Source organism: Gorilla gorilla, chromosome 11 (genome assembly GCF_029281585.2).
Source record: "Gorilla gorilla gorilla isolate KB3781 chromosome 11, NHGRI_mGorGor1-v2.1_pri, whole genome shotgun sequence".
NCBI lineage: Eukaryota > Metazoa > Chordata > Mammalia > Primates > Hominidae > Gorilla > Gorilla gorilla.
Window position 1 is genome coordinate 55,077,252 of NC_073235.2, and position 15,375 is coordinate 55,092,626.

At 40.6% G+C, this 15,375-nt stretch overlaps 1 protein-coding gene across 9 annotated transcripts in view; it reads left to right on the forward strand.

Annotated features, from left to right (window-relative positions):
- FMNL2 (formin like 2) overlaps positions 1-15,375 on the forward strand; it is a 315,524-nt gene that overhangs the window by 246,277 nt on the left and 53,872 nt on the right. The gene's annotated exons all lie outside the window — the stretch shown is intronic.

Consider the following 15,375-nt stretch of genomic DNA (forward strand, 5'->3'; position numbering starts at 1 on the left):
AAACTGATAGTATTTATTGAGAACCTACTATATGCCGGGGCTATACCAGCTACATGCATGGCATCATTTGGTTCTATAAGAACATCTTTGAGACAAATATTAATATCTTGATTTTAGCGAAATTGAAATACATAGTTTACCTGTGGTCACATAGCTACATAAGTGTCAGAGCCAGGAACAGGACTTGGTGCTCCTGATCCTGAACTTCCTTGAAATGTGATGAAGTTGTGGCCTTATTGTTTGTGAATCTCTTGAAGGAAATAAGGGAAATACTGAAATGAGACAGGACTTTGGAGCTATTTCCCCTGCCTCCTACCTCCTTAATTGGATTTACTGCCCAGCTGCCAAATGTTCTAGACACCAGCCTGTGAGCCTCTGCATAGGCTGGGAAGCTTCAAAGATGTGAACAGGGCAGACACTCCTCTTGCTCCTTTATTTGCATTGCCTCCTTACTGCTAGTCCATTCTTTAAGATTTTGATATTATCCATTTTGTAAATGCCAACTGTGGAGACAACCAAATATTATCTTTTTTTTCTTTCTATTGAGCCCCAAAGATAGTGAAAAAATATCCAGGTTCCAAGAGAATGAAGAAGAATAATAGTGAATCTTTAAATTCATATTCTGGCTTCCAAGACAAATAGATTGTAGAGACAAGAATGTATGAATGCTTGTCTGTGAATGTTTTTATATATCATGTATAAATATATAAATTTTACATTTATAAATAAGGAAGTATGTTTGGGTGGATGGGTTTAATATGAAAGAGAAACAGTATGTGCAGCTCATATAACGCCCAAATCTTTATCATTAGGTCATACTTGAAAATATTGCATGCTGAGTACTTTTCACATTGGAAACATTTACTATATAGTTATCAGTGGCCCTTGTTATAATGAGTCATATTATAAAAGGAATCTGATTATACTGCAGGTCAGATTATATCCTAAAGATATATTTGTATAGAACAAGAATAAAAGCCAGGAATTCATGAGATGAATGATAATATTTTTTTCTCCTAGGTAAGATAGAGTACCTTTCTTATGCATAGTAGGCCCACAGATACTTGCAGAATTGAGTTTTAACTCTTTGGTGTCAGACTTATATATGCTTTAGCTATTTAGGGTGTAGTATGTGCTTAATTGAAGAAAAATGTAATCCTAAGTCTAATACCTGGACAATAGTAATGAGAACTAAATTACTTTTGACATTGAATTTTTAGAGCTTTAACCAAAACTGGCCTCATTTCTGTAATTAATTAGGAGTGATGGTAGGTCTTCAGGTACTGTCCTCGGCATAGGCATTTGCATCTGATAGAAGGTGATAGCAGTGGGCTAGGGGAGGTCCTCAAATGCTAGTGGGACCTCAAACCCTGCTGGTGTCTAGGCGCTTGACATCCTCACAAGAATGAATTCAAGTATGAGTTAGAAAATAGTGAAAGTGTGGAGATTTATTGCAAAGCAAAAAGTACACACTCAAGAAAGGGGAGTGTGGGCATGCTTGAGAGAGTCACACAAGGTGGTTTGGGGCTGCTACCTTTATGGATTTCTTTAAACAAGGGATGGAATATTCACGGAGATTCCTGGAAGAAGCTGGAGATTTCTCAGAACTATGGTGCTACCCATTTTTACCTCAAATAACGATGTTCTGGAACTGTCATGGCGCTGGTGGGTATATGATTGAATATGTGAATGAGCATAGAATAAGGTCCTAGGAGAAACCTGGATCAAATCCAGCACCATGTTGGACCCAGTTTGTCCTTGCTAGCTTGGCCCACACCCTATTTTTCAGGGTCTTATCAGCCCCAAGCTTCTGCAGCTATTTCAGCAGTTTCCTTTTGCTTAGTCATGTGAAACTGCTGCCTAGAATTTTTTATTCTGCGGCAACCATCCTGCATTACTCTTGTCTAAAAACCATATAGACAGACCAAGCAAATGGATTATAATCCTAATAGCCATGGGAATGAAGACAAGGTAGCAACATGCCCCCGACAAACTTAGTTGTTATAGATAGGTCAGAAGAGCCTCAACCGATTTATCCAATCTTGAGGTGCAAAAGGTGTTATTCTGTGTTGATCTTGTTTTCTAAAACATGCAATGCCGCTCACAGCTCAAAGTCTCTTAAATCCCTTCCTCTTTTTCTCCCATCTTTGTGTGAGTGAATTTTTTTTTTTTTTTTTCACATCATAGTAAAGTGAATTCTTTAACCTCTTTAACCAAAATGTCATTGGAATCTTCTGGTTTTATAATAATATTCATTATTATATTCTGGCATGCCTGTGCAGATACGGTTTTGTTCAGTGAATAATTCCTTTTGAGCCACATATGGCAGAGAGAGTACCATACCAGCTACCAGGATACCAGGAAGGAGGACCAAAGAAGAGTCTTTGCCTTCAAGAAGATTGTTTTTAAAGCTTTTCATCTTTTTTAGTAAGTTGGGATTCCATTCATCTGCCTAAGAAGGATGAAAGGATTATCTTTGTTTTTATTGGCAGGAATGAGGGGTGAAGTAGGGGAGTTCAACATCTATTTTTTGCAAATAAAGTAATATGCTTTAGAGTAGCCAGACCCTTTGGGCTTTGATCACTGTTAGAGCATAGCCAAGCATACTAACGCAATATGGAACCAGATGCTAGAAAGAAATTTAAAAGGCCATGTATCTTAAGTAGTTTATGTAGCAGGATTTTTCCCCCTCTACCTCTTCAGCCAATAAATCCATTCTATCTAATTTGACCACCACTAATTAATTAGTTCAGATGTAAATTAAAGGAAGTTATTATTTAGCTGTTGAAAGATTTTTATGTATGACTACATCATTTTCTCATGTTTTGATGAATATTTAGAATCCCAATCTTATATTTTTTTTCCTTAAAAAATCTTGCTACAAGTCTTGTAATAGCTGAAGTGCATGTTTTAGGAAGGCAGGGAGCACCTTTAGTTTAATGGTATGTGATGGTGGCAAGAATGTTAACCCAAAGCTTTGCTTATGGTGGGGGTGGGATTGGGGTCTAAGCCTGATGTCACTGAGCAAACACATACATGGCTTCAATGTACATGATGACAAATGAGTCTTAATTACATGAATACAGATAGTAAGCTTATACTGTGCGTGGTTTGTGACATGCCTGAAAACATGAGTGTATTGAGTAGATGAAGACTAAATCATTAACAGTCAACCATTGTGCTCCTTGAATTCTTTTTTCCTTAAAAAACAATTTTTTAAGGGAATTAACACATCTGGTTTTGTGTTGAAATATCTCTTAACGAAAATTTATGGTCTTGAAATAAAGACCAGGGTGAGAAAAAGGAGTCATCTGTTTTTTCTTATTGGCTAATTTATTAATAGCCCCATGGAAGGACATATGACCATCTTCCCTAAATTGATTCTTTCTTAGTTGTGTGGCAGTGTGTATTTTTGAGCCCCGAGACTACCAAACAGAAAAAAATACATTTGGAAGTAAAAACCACCCTTTGGATATTTATATTAGTTCAGAGTCTTCTTTGCAAGAAGCAGAAACTGACTCTAACACATAGAGGAAAGGGTTGATCGAAAAGATGTTGAGAAAAGCACAGACTTGACAAGGAGTCTGGAGAACCAGGCTTGGAAAATGGGCAGGCATTCCTAAAATGTGGCTATACTCTGGCTCTGCCTTTGAAGCTGCGCCACCAGAAATACCATTTGGGGTTCTGGTCATGCTTTTTCTTCTCTTCCAAATGACATGGACCATAGCTAGCAATCTGCTGGCTCATAAAACTCTATCTGCTGGTTAAGGACCTCAACCAGTCCCCACTTCAGATTTCTAAACACTACGCTTCATCTCATTACCAAGGAGAACCTTGAAGTCTTCAACCTAGCTCTTGCTCTCAACTTTTTCTTAGGCTTTTTACTTTTTCCATTCTATTCTTTGATATATTTGAGAAAATGGCTTGCTTTTAAAAAGTGTCTCCAAAGGTTTGGCAAAAAAAAAAAAAAAAATGCTTCCTTCTGAAGTCAAAGAGGAAAAGTACTGAGGCCCTGGAGACTCTACAGTGGAACAGCCACTATGACATGAGTAATAAAATCCTCTGAGGGCTTTGAGGCACCAGCTCTCCCAGGCTGCTGGGAGGTGCACCTGGAATTCATCAGGATTTCGGATCAATTATAACTGTATTCTCATCTGCTTCTGTAATGACAGCATCTGGCTTTAGCAAAAAAGCCTGAGTTTGGTTATTAAAGGCTCAACTCCCTCCCACTTTTGATCTTCTAGTACAGAAAGATGGAGCCTTGTTGAATGAGTCACTCGAGGCCACCAGCACTCTTGTGCACAGCACTCTTGGCAGTAGTTGTTCTTTTTTCTGCCTGTTGCTAGAAGGCTTCCTAAGAAAGCTGATGTGTGGTTTAGCTACTGGGCATCTGAAGGCACTCGTGCTACACATTATTAAGTCGATTTAAGAAAGCCTGTCAAGTTTTATTTATAGTGGACCAAATTGGGCAGGAAGGAGAGTGAAGATTTTGGTGTGCTTCCAGCATCCCTCTGAGTTTAATCCCATCTAATCTAACCTCTCAAGCATTTGAGGGTATAGGATTGTAAATCTAGCATGAGACCATCCAGATAACTTCCTAAGTGGTAAAGTAAGGGTACTCACATTTTTCAGTCTCTCATTGAACTATAAGCAATGTATTCTCTCAAGTCTCAAACTGTAGGAGCCACAGCCCTAGAGGGTGTATGTATTTCATGGTATCAGGCCAGAATTAGATTGATCTAATTAACCAAGATTCTTCTTGACTGGTCCTCCTCCTTAGCATTAGGAAGCAAAGTCCTAGTCTTAATGTGGTGTTAATGCTGCTGAGTAACTTTTTTTGTCTGTTTATCAACTGTTGCAATTTTTTGCTGTGGATACGAAAGTACCCCACACTTCATTTTTTTAGGCTCCTGGCTTCTGTGGGTCAGGAAGTCAGGCTGGCATGGCAGGGATTGTCTCTTCTTTGTTGTGTCTGGGGCCTCATCGGGGAAGACCTGATTGACTGGGGATGCCAGTCCATCTGGAGGCTCTTTCACCCACATACCTAGTTTTTGAGCTATGATACCTCTCAAGGACTGGCCCAGCTGGGACTATCAACCAGAGAGCCTCCATGTAGAACTCCACGTGGCTTGGGCTTCTCACAGCATAGCATCTGGCTTCTGAGGGAGAGTGCCCCAGGAAGGAGCATCTGAAGAGCCACCATTCAAAGAGCCAGAGGCTCCTGAGTGTCTTCTGAGCTGGTCTTAGAAGCCGTATAGTGGTCACTTCTGCCATGTTATCTGGGTTCCCAGTGAGGCCCTGAGCCCAACCCGGATGCAAGGGGAAGGCAATGGCTTCTCTTCTGGATGATTGGAGCATCGGGTTACTGTGCAGAACATGTGGGGTGGGAGAGAGAGCTGTGGGCTCATACCATTGTAGTCTGTATACCTCAGTAAGTCTCGTACCTCAGTAACTGTATGAGATTTACCAAAATGTTTATTGTTATTCGTCTTTCATTTTCTCCCTCTTCTTTACTCAATCCAATACTTGGTTTTTCCTTTTGACTGAAAACTTTATAAACTTTTTGATTGGAGATAAAAAAGATAGTTTTTAATTCTTTCACGTGAATCTACTATGGGCAAATGATATTGTGAGAGCCTTCCCTAGAGAAAGGAGCCATTTTCATAGGATGTCCAAGTTTATTTTCTGGTAATGAACTAGTTATTTCTTTACCGTTAGTGTCTTTAACATCTGGTTAAGGGAATGAAGGCTGGTATGCTCCTGATTATTAAGGGATGAGTCATACTAACTTACTGAAAAAAATGTGAGTGCCTTCTGTGTGTCAGAAACATTGATAAATATTGGAATATGAAAATGAATCAGACATATGCCCTGCCTTTAAAAGAGAGCCTCCCAGGCTAGTTGAGGAAGCAGATAAATACTTCGACAGTTGTAATACCAGGCTTTGTAAAGGTAATTGCAAGATGCTCTGCAAAGAAGAGGAACAGCTGACCAAGACAAAGTAGGGCTGGAGGCAGATGGGGAAAGAGCTCTCAAGGAGGCTCCTTATAGGAGAGGGTGCCTGAACAGAGTTTAGGGTGAACAAGGTTAACCAGGTGTATTCCTTTCCCATTGCTGCTGTAACAAATGACTACACACTTAGTGGCTTAAAACAACACCAGTTTATTATTCTACAGTTCTGTAGACCAGAAGAATAAAATGAGCATATAGGGTGGTAATCTCTGAAGGCTCCAGGAGAAATTTCATTTCCTTGGCCTTGTCAGCTTCCAGAGGCCACTTAGATTCTTTGGCTTCTAGCCCCTTCCTCCAGCTTTAAAGCCAACAACATAGCATCTTGTCTCTGTCTCTCTGCTTCTATTGACACATTGCCTTTTCTCTCTGACTTCTCTGTCCTTCTTCCTTTAAGGACCCTTGTGATGACATTGGGCCCATCCATAATAATCTAACACAGTCTCCCCTCCTGAAGTCCCTTAATTTGATCATACCTTTGCAGATATCATCATACCTTTGCAGATATGATTAAGGAACTTCAGATGGGGAGATTATCTTTTTACTGTATAAGGCAACATAGTCAACGGGATCAGGAATTAGCATGTGGACATCCTGGCGGGTAGGAGGAGCACATCATTCAGCCTGTCACACCAGATAAAAAGGAGTGAGGATGTCATTTTATACCAAGAAGGTAGTGTTTTAATAAAGCTTCAAGGACTTTAGTTTGCCCCGAATGTCCAGTTTTAAAGAGCTTAGGGCATGGGAAGAGAAAAATTGGGATAGGAAATTAAAGGCAGATCAGAAAAGGCCCCCTTGCTTATCCCAGGCTCTTCGTAGTGCCACACTGCCTAAAGGGAGCAAATATGCTCCCCAGTCACATTGGCTGTTTAGATTGACTCTGTTAATAAAGAATTTGCTCGTATGTTTTGTTCTGAAAGTCAATTAACAGTGGGCTCAGCATGCAGTTGCTTTGATAGAGCAGGGTGTGTTTGGGGTCTGAGATTTGTTTCAGAAATCTTACCATTCATATTTCTCATTCCTTGGGCTCCTTTCTCCACCGAGAGTCATCTGCTTCATCAGCTGCCATATTCATTTACTTATCACGTCTTCAGGACTGCCCTTTTTTGGTGGTCTTGGGGGAGCTTAAAAAAAAAAAGAGGAAGTACAGCAGGGTAACAGTGCCCAGAGCCAGACCAGATTGTCACATTATCTGTTGTACAAATGTAGAGATGCTTTGCTTCACAACTTGACTTTAATTAGACCCCTTCTGCTCCATGCAAGCCCGAGTACAATTTTATGCAATAGGGAACCTCATCCTCTATTTTAAATGTAGCAGCCACTAAAAAAAACAAACAAAACAAAACAAAAAAAACAGGGTGTTAGGGTGTTGCTGCCGTGTTATTTCTATTCCTATAAAAATGCCGCTTCTAAAATGCATGCCCTTTGCCAATTATAAAAGTTGGCATATGTGCCCTTATTTCATATTCTTGGAAGATAACGAGGAGAACCCCAAGAGAAAGCAGTGAGAGCTGAGTGTTATTTTAAACCCTGCAGAACTTGAGACAGAGACTGGTACTGTTCCCTAAACATGAGCTTTCACTTGGGAAGTATTTCTTTGACATTTTGATATTGTCTGGTTTAAGGTACAGAAGGACACTATGAAGCACTCTGCTGTGAGCTGATCAGAAAATCGGAGTCAAAACTCTGACAGCTTTGGCAATATCACCAACTCTAAAAAGCATTTGAATGGAAGTTTTCAGTCTCCGGGCAGGATTCGGTTGCCATTCTGGCATTTATTTCGTGAAAGGCCTATTTAAGGATCTTTTTGGTTTGCTCTTCCTGTGTAAAGGAGCTACTTCCCTGCTCTTCTACTCCCTCACTCCTGGACCTCCTGGGCTCAAGTGATCCTCCCACCTCAGCCTCCTGAGTAGCTGGGACTACAGGCGTGTACCACCACACCTGGCTTTATATATATATATATATATAATTTCTTGTGGAGACAAGATCTTGCTATGTTGCCCAGGCTCATTTTGAACTCCTGGCCTTAAGCAGTCCTCCTACCTTGACCTCTCAGAGTTCTAGGATTACAAGTGTGAGCCACTATGTCTGGCCTTCTAGCTGCTTTTTAAAGTAGTTTTATATTGAGTAAAAATAAAAATTATTGTTTTTATGTGTCAAGGAATTCTTGATTATAGCTTATTTTAGCAGTTATTTAGTCCAGTACTAAGCCCTACACACAGGGTTATATTAACCATCTTATTAAATAAGCATGTGTGGCTCACGCCTGTAATCCCAGCACTTTGGGAGGCCAAGGCAGGCGGATCACCTGAGGTCATTAGTTCAAGACCAGCCTGGCCAAGATGGTGAAACCCTGTCTCTACTAAAAATACAAAAAATTAGCTGGGTGGCATGTGCCTGTAGTCCCAGCTACTCGGGAGGCTGAGGCAGGAGAATCGCTTGAACCTGGGAGGCAGAGGTTGCAGTGAGTCGAGATCGCACCACTGCATTCCAGCCTAGGTGACAGAGTAAGACTCTGTCTTTAAAAAAAAGAACCTGTAGGTTCAACTATAGCTGTTCAAATAGTTATGAAGTGCTGGATATGTTAACCAGGAAGAAGGATAAGATAAATCATATATAAATAATATATATGTGTATCAGTGTATATGCATGTTTGTCTGTATATTTGTATATGTATATTAAATATATGTGTGTGTATAATAGGAGTAAGTGTAAAGATATATGTGTGCACAGTAATAAGCCCTAAAAGGAAGCAAATGAGAGGATTTGGAGTGGCACTGGGACAACTCTTTTGTGTGTGTTTATTTCTGTTGCTTGGACTGTTTGGTAAGTAATAATCCCTCACATGGCTAGACTATCCCTCTTGTGCAGAGTTAGATTTTCCCTCTGGTAACTTTTTTTTTTTTTTTTTTTTGAGACAGCATCTCACTCTGTCGCCCAGGCTGGGGTGCAATGGCACGATCTCAGCTCACTGCAACCTCCATCTCCCAGGTTCAAGCGATTCTCCTGTCTCAGCTCCCGAGTAGCTGGGACTACAGGCGAGTGCCACCATGCCTGGCTAATTTTTTTGTATTTTTAGTAGAGATGGGGTTTCACCATATTGGCCAGACTGGTCTCGAACTCCTGACTTCGTGATCCGCCCACCTTGGCTTCCCAAAGTGCTAGGATTACAGGCGTGAGCCACTGCGCCCAGCCTCCCTCTGGTAATATTTTATATGGCTAGATTTGTCTTTTCTAAAGATGCTCAGTTATCTTTTGTGTAACATCTCTCCAAACTACCACCTTTTCTTCAAAACTGTGAAACAGAATCAGAACTGTTTGGAATTGCCAGCAGACTGTTGAACAAATATACTTTTTACAATGACCCCGTTACAGGGTAAGGGGAGTTTGTTAGAAAATAAAAGGTTTCAGGCCAGGCGCAGCGGCTCATGACGGTAATCCCAGTGCCCTGGGACACCAAGGTGGAAGGACTGCTATAGCCTGGGAGTTCACAATTAGCATGAGCAACATGGTAAGACCCTGCCTCTACAGAAAATACAAAAATTAGCCAGGCATGTTGGTGCACGCTTGTGGTCCCCGGTACTCAGGAGGCTGAAGCCAGAGGATTGCTTGGGTCCAGGGGGTCAAGACTGCGGTGAGCCGTGATCACACCGCTGCACTCCAGCCTGGGCGACACAGCGAGAACCTGTCTCTAAAGAAAAGATAAGGCAGCCGGGCGCAGTGGCTAACGCCTGTAATCCCAGCACTTTGGGAGGCTGAGGCAGGTGATCACAAGGTCTGGAGTTAGAGACCATCTTGGCCAACGTGGTGAAACCCCTTCTCTACTAAAAATACAAAAAATAAGCCGGGTGTGGTGGCACGTGCCTGTAGTCCCAGCTACTCAGGAGGCTGAGGCAGGAGAATCGCTTGAACCCAGGAGGCAGAGGTTGCAGTGAGCCTAGATCGCGCCACTGCACTCCAGCCTGGTGGCAGAGCGAGACTTCGTCTCAAAAAAAAAAAAAAAAAAAGAAAAGATAACTCATGATTTCTGTGCCACAGAAGTTTGTATTGCCTTGAGAAAGGTAGGACTGACTTTAATAGGTATTTAGTTGAGGACCAAATATACACTAAGGTCAACACTAGGAGGACAGTAATTTAAAACTTTAAGAATTGTGCATGTATTTATATTTTTATACCTAATTGTAATTTAAACCAAAATGATAGGTGTTATTGACAATGAATGTGTGTATTGAGCTTGACTCTCTATGTGAGTCAAGTTCAAATTTCATTTGAAATTTAAACTGTTGTAAAACATAAGCACATTTTTTATTGATGTGGGGTCTCTCGTCAATAAGGGCTTTGTTTGTTGGTTTCTTTTAAACCAGCAATTCTCTTCAGAAAGAAAGCATGAGCAGAGTTCATGAATCAATTCCATTTTCTTCTTTATTGTAAACATTAGTGTATTTATGTCATGTACATAAAAAGGCATATACATATGCAGAAATATTAAGGCTACTATTAGTTAATTTTCTATTTAATAAAAAATTTATTGTTTGTTTATTGTTTCCTTAGTGCTGGCAGACTAGTATATATTATTTTGTTAATTCTCAGATGCACCATCTGAGGTAGGACCATAGAGGGAGAGCTCAGAGCAAATGGGCCTACTGACGTCTCTAGTAAATGGCAACTCTGGGATTTTTACACAGATCCATTTAACTCAGAGTTCATATACAGCCTTACATAACATGTCTCACATTCCAGGCACTTTCCACACATGTTGGTATATTGTCCTCAATTTTCCACCGAAAAGCAAACCTAATGGGAATGGTTAGAGATTGGATAGATTATTGGGGTGTTTAAAATTACTGGTAAAATTCAGAACAGACCATGCTGTTTGTACAGGGCCCAGTGGGAGAAGTGGGTAGGTCCGGAGCAGGGTGATCAGGAAGGGAAGAGACCTGATTTGATGGAGAGAATTCTGGGAGCAGAGAGATTGGCATGAAATCTGTCTCAAAGGCAGCATAAGTCAGAATATATTTGTTCTTTAACCAGGAAAAATATCTGACCGGGGTCCATGTCACAGAACAAAACATGGCAAGAGGCAGGCATGAATGAGGTTCTGAGGAAACAGTGGTGGAGAGACTGGAAACCTGTGATTAAAACAAACAAACAAACAAACAAACAAACACCTCAACTAGAAGATAGATACAAATAGAAGGGAAAAAAGAGAAAGGGAAGAAATTCACAGTTACATAATACTTTACAGTTTAGAAAATGCTATATATATATTGCATTTGATTTTGTGGAAATCTGCCAAAAGCCTTTTATGTAATTTGGATAAAACTTTAGGAGTATTGTGTAGCTCTGCAGAAAATACAGTAGAGGGGAGAGATGCTGGAGTCTGGAAGACAGGTGGTTCAGTTGTCAAATGACTCAGCCTTGGACCCAGTTTGTGGCCATGGCAATGAATATGAAGCCAAAAAATGAAAGAAAAGGCAATAAGAGATAGGGTGATCCACCGAATATAAGAATGGACATGAGAATAAGAATCTGTTCAAATAATATACACTTAATGAAGAGGAAAGTAGCCCAACTATAGTGAACAAATACAATCTGGGGATTTCTTTTTTCAGGCAAAGAAAATAAAACTTTTTTTTTTTAATTTATTTTTTTAGTGGGGGTGTAATGCCCGAGGTCAGATTCTTAGCTGTGCAATGAAGGTAATGAATGAGAGAACAAGTTTAAACAGAGGTGACTAGGGAGAGAGAGAGAGAGAGAGAGTGTGTGTGTGTGTGTGTGTGTGTGTGAGAGAGAGAGAGAGAGAGAGAGAGAGAGCCAAATGGGGATTGTAACTAAGTAACTAAGGAGGAAAACTCCCCCACAGGGACCCCAGTCCAGAAGGAAAAGAGTGAAGAGACAAGGTTAGAATGGGCTAGAAGGATGCTCAGAAGAGACCAGCGCAGTACAAAGGGGAAGGTGGTCAAGAGGATGAGAGGATTCCTGGTGGGTCTGGTATATTGTGATGTAAGTTTTTGCTTTAGGTGAGAAGTTAGTCAAGTGGCTTTTATGTATCTTCCAAGTCTACAATTTTATGATTCTATATAAAACTTTGTGTACACATGCCTATGTATGTAACATGTATTGTGTGTACATATTCAAATAGTTCCCTCTAAGAAAGATTAAGTGCTTCTTTGACTGCAGATATGAAAACAAGGTACCTAGATAATAAAATGATCGGTGCTTTTATTTTTCAAACAAGAACAAAAACTGACATGTCTGAGGCCAGTTGGCAGGATAGCAACAATCCTAAAAGAGATCACTATGACTGCAGACAGTATTGTGACTTCCGGCCTAAGTTCCCTTTTATGACTACCTGGAAGGTGGCTGCGTCAATCCCTTGGCTCAAGTTTCATTTTAAAAATCTGCCATGTGTCTAAGGACGTCGCTGTTTCCCTAGACTGAGAGTGAGCTGGCTGTGCTGGCCATGCTGTTAGTACCACCGCACGAGGTACTGATGAGGACTTGTCTGCGGAAGAAGCATCCCTGGCTTGTGTAGCTTTTGAAAGATGGAGCTTTTGAGTCTTGATTTAAGCTTTTAGTTTCCCAGCTCCCCTGTCCTACCCCAAACTGTTCTGCCCACTGCAGCTCAACAGCCATTCTTTATTCCTTTCAACACAGTGGTGTATGTGGCTACTGCCCGGCTCTTTAATTCTATGTATCAGTCTGCCAAGAATATATAGTCAGACTCGGTTTTCATTCACAATTGACTGAAACACACTCACTAGAAGAAAATAGCCCAGTGGTTCCTACTTATGGTCCAACAGTCACTGTCAGTCACCCCTCATCTTGCAGTTGAGCTCTCTGACAAGATGTTCCCCGCAAACTCTGCGTCACAGGGGAGTGGAAATGGCCAGTCATGGTAACATGAGCTTTAGGCTCTGTGTTGTTTTGGCAGTTTGGTTTTGGCAGTGGAAAATAAGAGCTCCTTCCCTGCCAATAACTGTACTAGCAACACATGTGATATCCCAGATTTACTGGTTCACCACCAAGAACAACACTGAATTTTTCATTTCATTTTCAACTATTTTCCAGGAATAGGTGTAAAATTAGTAAATGGTGCTTTCTATGTGGAACGTGTCAAGAACATGTTTAGCACATTGGTAAAAGATAATGATCTTTTTGTTCCTTGTGTATTTGTTCATGATTGATTGATTGATTTGATTGTTGCTTTTGAGGCAGAGTCTTGCTCTTGTCACCTAGGCTGGAGTGCAGTGGCACAATCTCGGCTCACTGCAACCTCCACCTCCCGAGTTCAGGCAGTTCTCATGCCTCAGGCTCCTGAGTAGTTGGGACTACGGACACGCCACCACGCCCAGCTAATTTTTGTATTTTTAGTAGAGACTAAAATACAAAAATTTTGCCATGTTGGCCAGGCTGGTCTCGAATTCCTGACCTCAAGTGATCTGCCTGTCTTGGCCTCCCAAAGTGCTAAGATTACAGGCATGAGCCACCATGCCCGGCCCATGATTGTTTGATATTATGGTGTCAGGCATCCCAGCCAAATTTGTTTACTTGGGTGGATTCATTCAGTATGAATTTCTGAACTTTGAGGAATGTGTGTTCTATATATTTTTTTCCCATGCGGAGGAGATCTCTTTCTGTCCCTTTCCCATATTCTTGCTTGAAATCTAACATTCACCTGGCTTTGGGAAAAGAATATCTTCTAGCCTTATAATGAGTCTAATGTGACAGAGTGGGTACATCCCAGAGATAATCAGGGAACAGTTAGGGGCTGTTTCCATCCAACCTGATAAGTACCAGGGATTGTACCTGGCCTTATTAAACAGAAGAATTGCAAGGAAGTCTTTTTTTTTTTTTTTTAGACCAAGTCTCGCTCTGCTGCCCAATCTGGAGGGCAGTGGCACCATCTCGGCTCACTGCAACCTCCTCCTGTCAGGTTTAAGCGATTCTCCCGCCTCTGCCTCCAGAATGGCTGGGATTATAGACATGTGCCACAACTCCTGGCTGATTTTTGTATTTTTAGTAGAGATGGGGTTTTGCCATATTGGCCAGGCTGGTCTTGAACTCCAGACCTCAAGTGATCCGCCCACCTCGGCCTCCCAAAGTGCTGAAATTACAGGCATGAGCCACTGAGCCCGGCTGTCTTTTTTTTCTACCTTGGAAAATGGGGGAGGGCTCCTTTCTATATGAAGACACTATTGGTCTCTGTGTGATGTGGCTTCATTTTTATGCAGAGATGGTACATTTAGTAGTTCTTTGTATGGTATGGTTGATTCCCAAACAATCTTGCAAGGAATTTTACTATTAGTTATCCATTTATTTGCTGCTTTAGATTTTAGGTTTAAGAATTCATCATCTTTGTAGAAATAGAGGCTATTCTGTAATCCAGTAGTTCCCAACTTTTGGCCCCTGGAGCCCTTTTTATACTCTTAAAAATCACTGAGGTCCCTAAAGAGCTTTTGTTTATGCAAGTTATATGTTGATATTTTCCATATTAGAAATTACAACAAAATTTTAGGCCAGGCATGGTGGCTTACGTTTGTAATCTCAGCACTTAGGGAGATTGACTCGTAGAAGATAGCTGCATTCTTAGATCTGCTTTTGCATTTAGTCACTTCTGCTGTTGTTTTTGTTGAAGTAGATGAAGAAAATTTAGCCTCACACAGATATGTAGATGAAATAGAATTATGTCAACAGCATTTTCAGATAATAGTGGGCATTCTTCTTTGATACTATACAAACACTAGACAAGTAGTAATTTCTTAAAGGTTAGTTACAAAGTAGAATCTGAAATGGTATCGATGAACTTTTTCCATACTGTTGCATTAAAATCTATTTGCCTATATTGCACCTTGAATGAATTTATAAATTTGTAACAACATTCAGTGATCATTGGGAAAATAATGGTACACTGAGTTATCTAGATCTTCTAATAATTGGCACATTTCCTAATATACTATTTTAACAAATTGCATGCATTGTTTTTACCTCCAATCTCATTAGAAAATTCTTTAAATACTGGGAAGCAGTCAGACTCCTGGTGGTGGGTACAGTTTTCATGTGTTTGAAAGCTTAATTTTTATCATTGATAACAAATATTGTCAGCTGTTATCTTTAAATTAAAAGGTGCACTTTGTTTATTTTCAAGAAAATACCTGCCAAGTGCATAAGTCTGAATTTGTCAGTCATGCTTTCAAGTAAGAATAAAGAGTGGCTAGTTCATCTTGCAACTGAAATAATCACAGAAATGCTTTTTCCTCGAGACAACCATACAGGGATTACTGGTATAATTTGGTGCACTGCCTTGATGCATGCTATGGCACTGGCAGTATTCACTCATTGTTCCTTTTGTGCCACCAGTGCCAA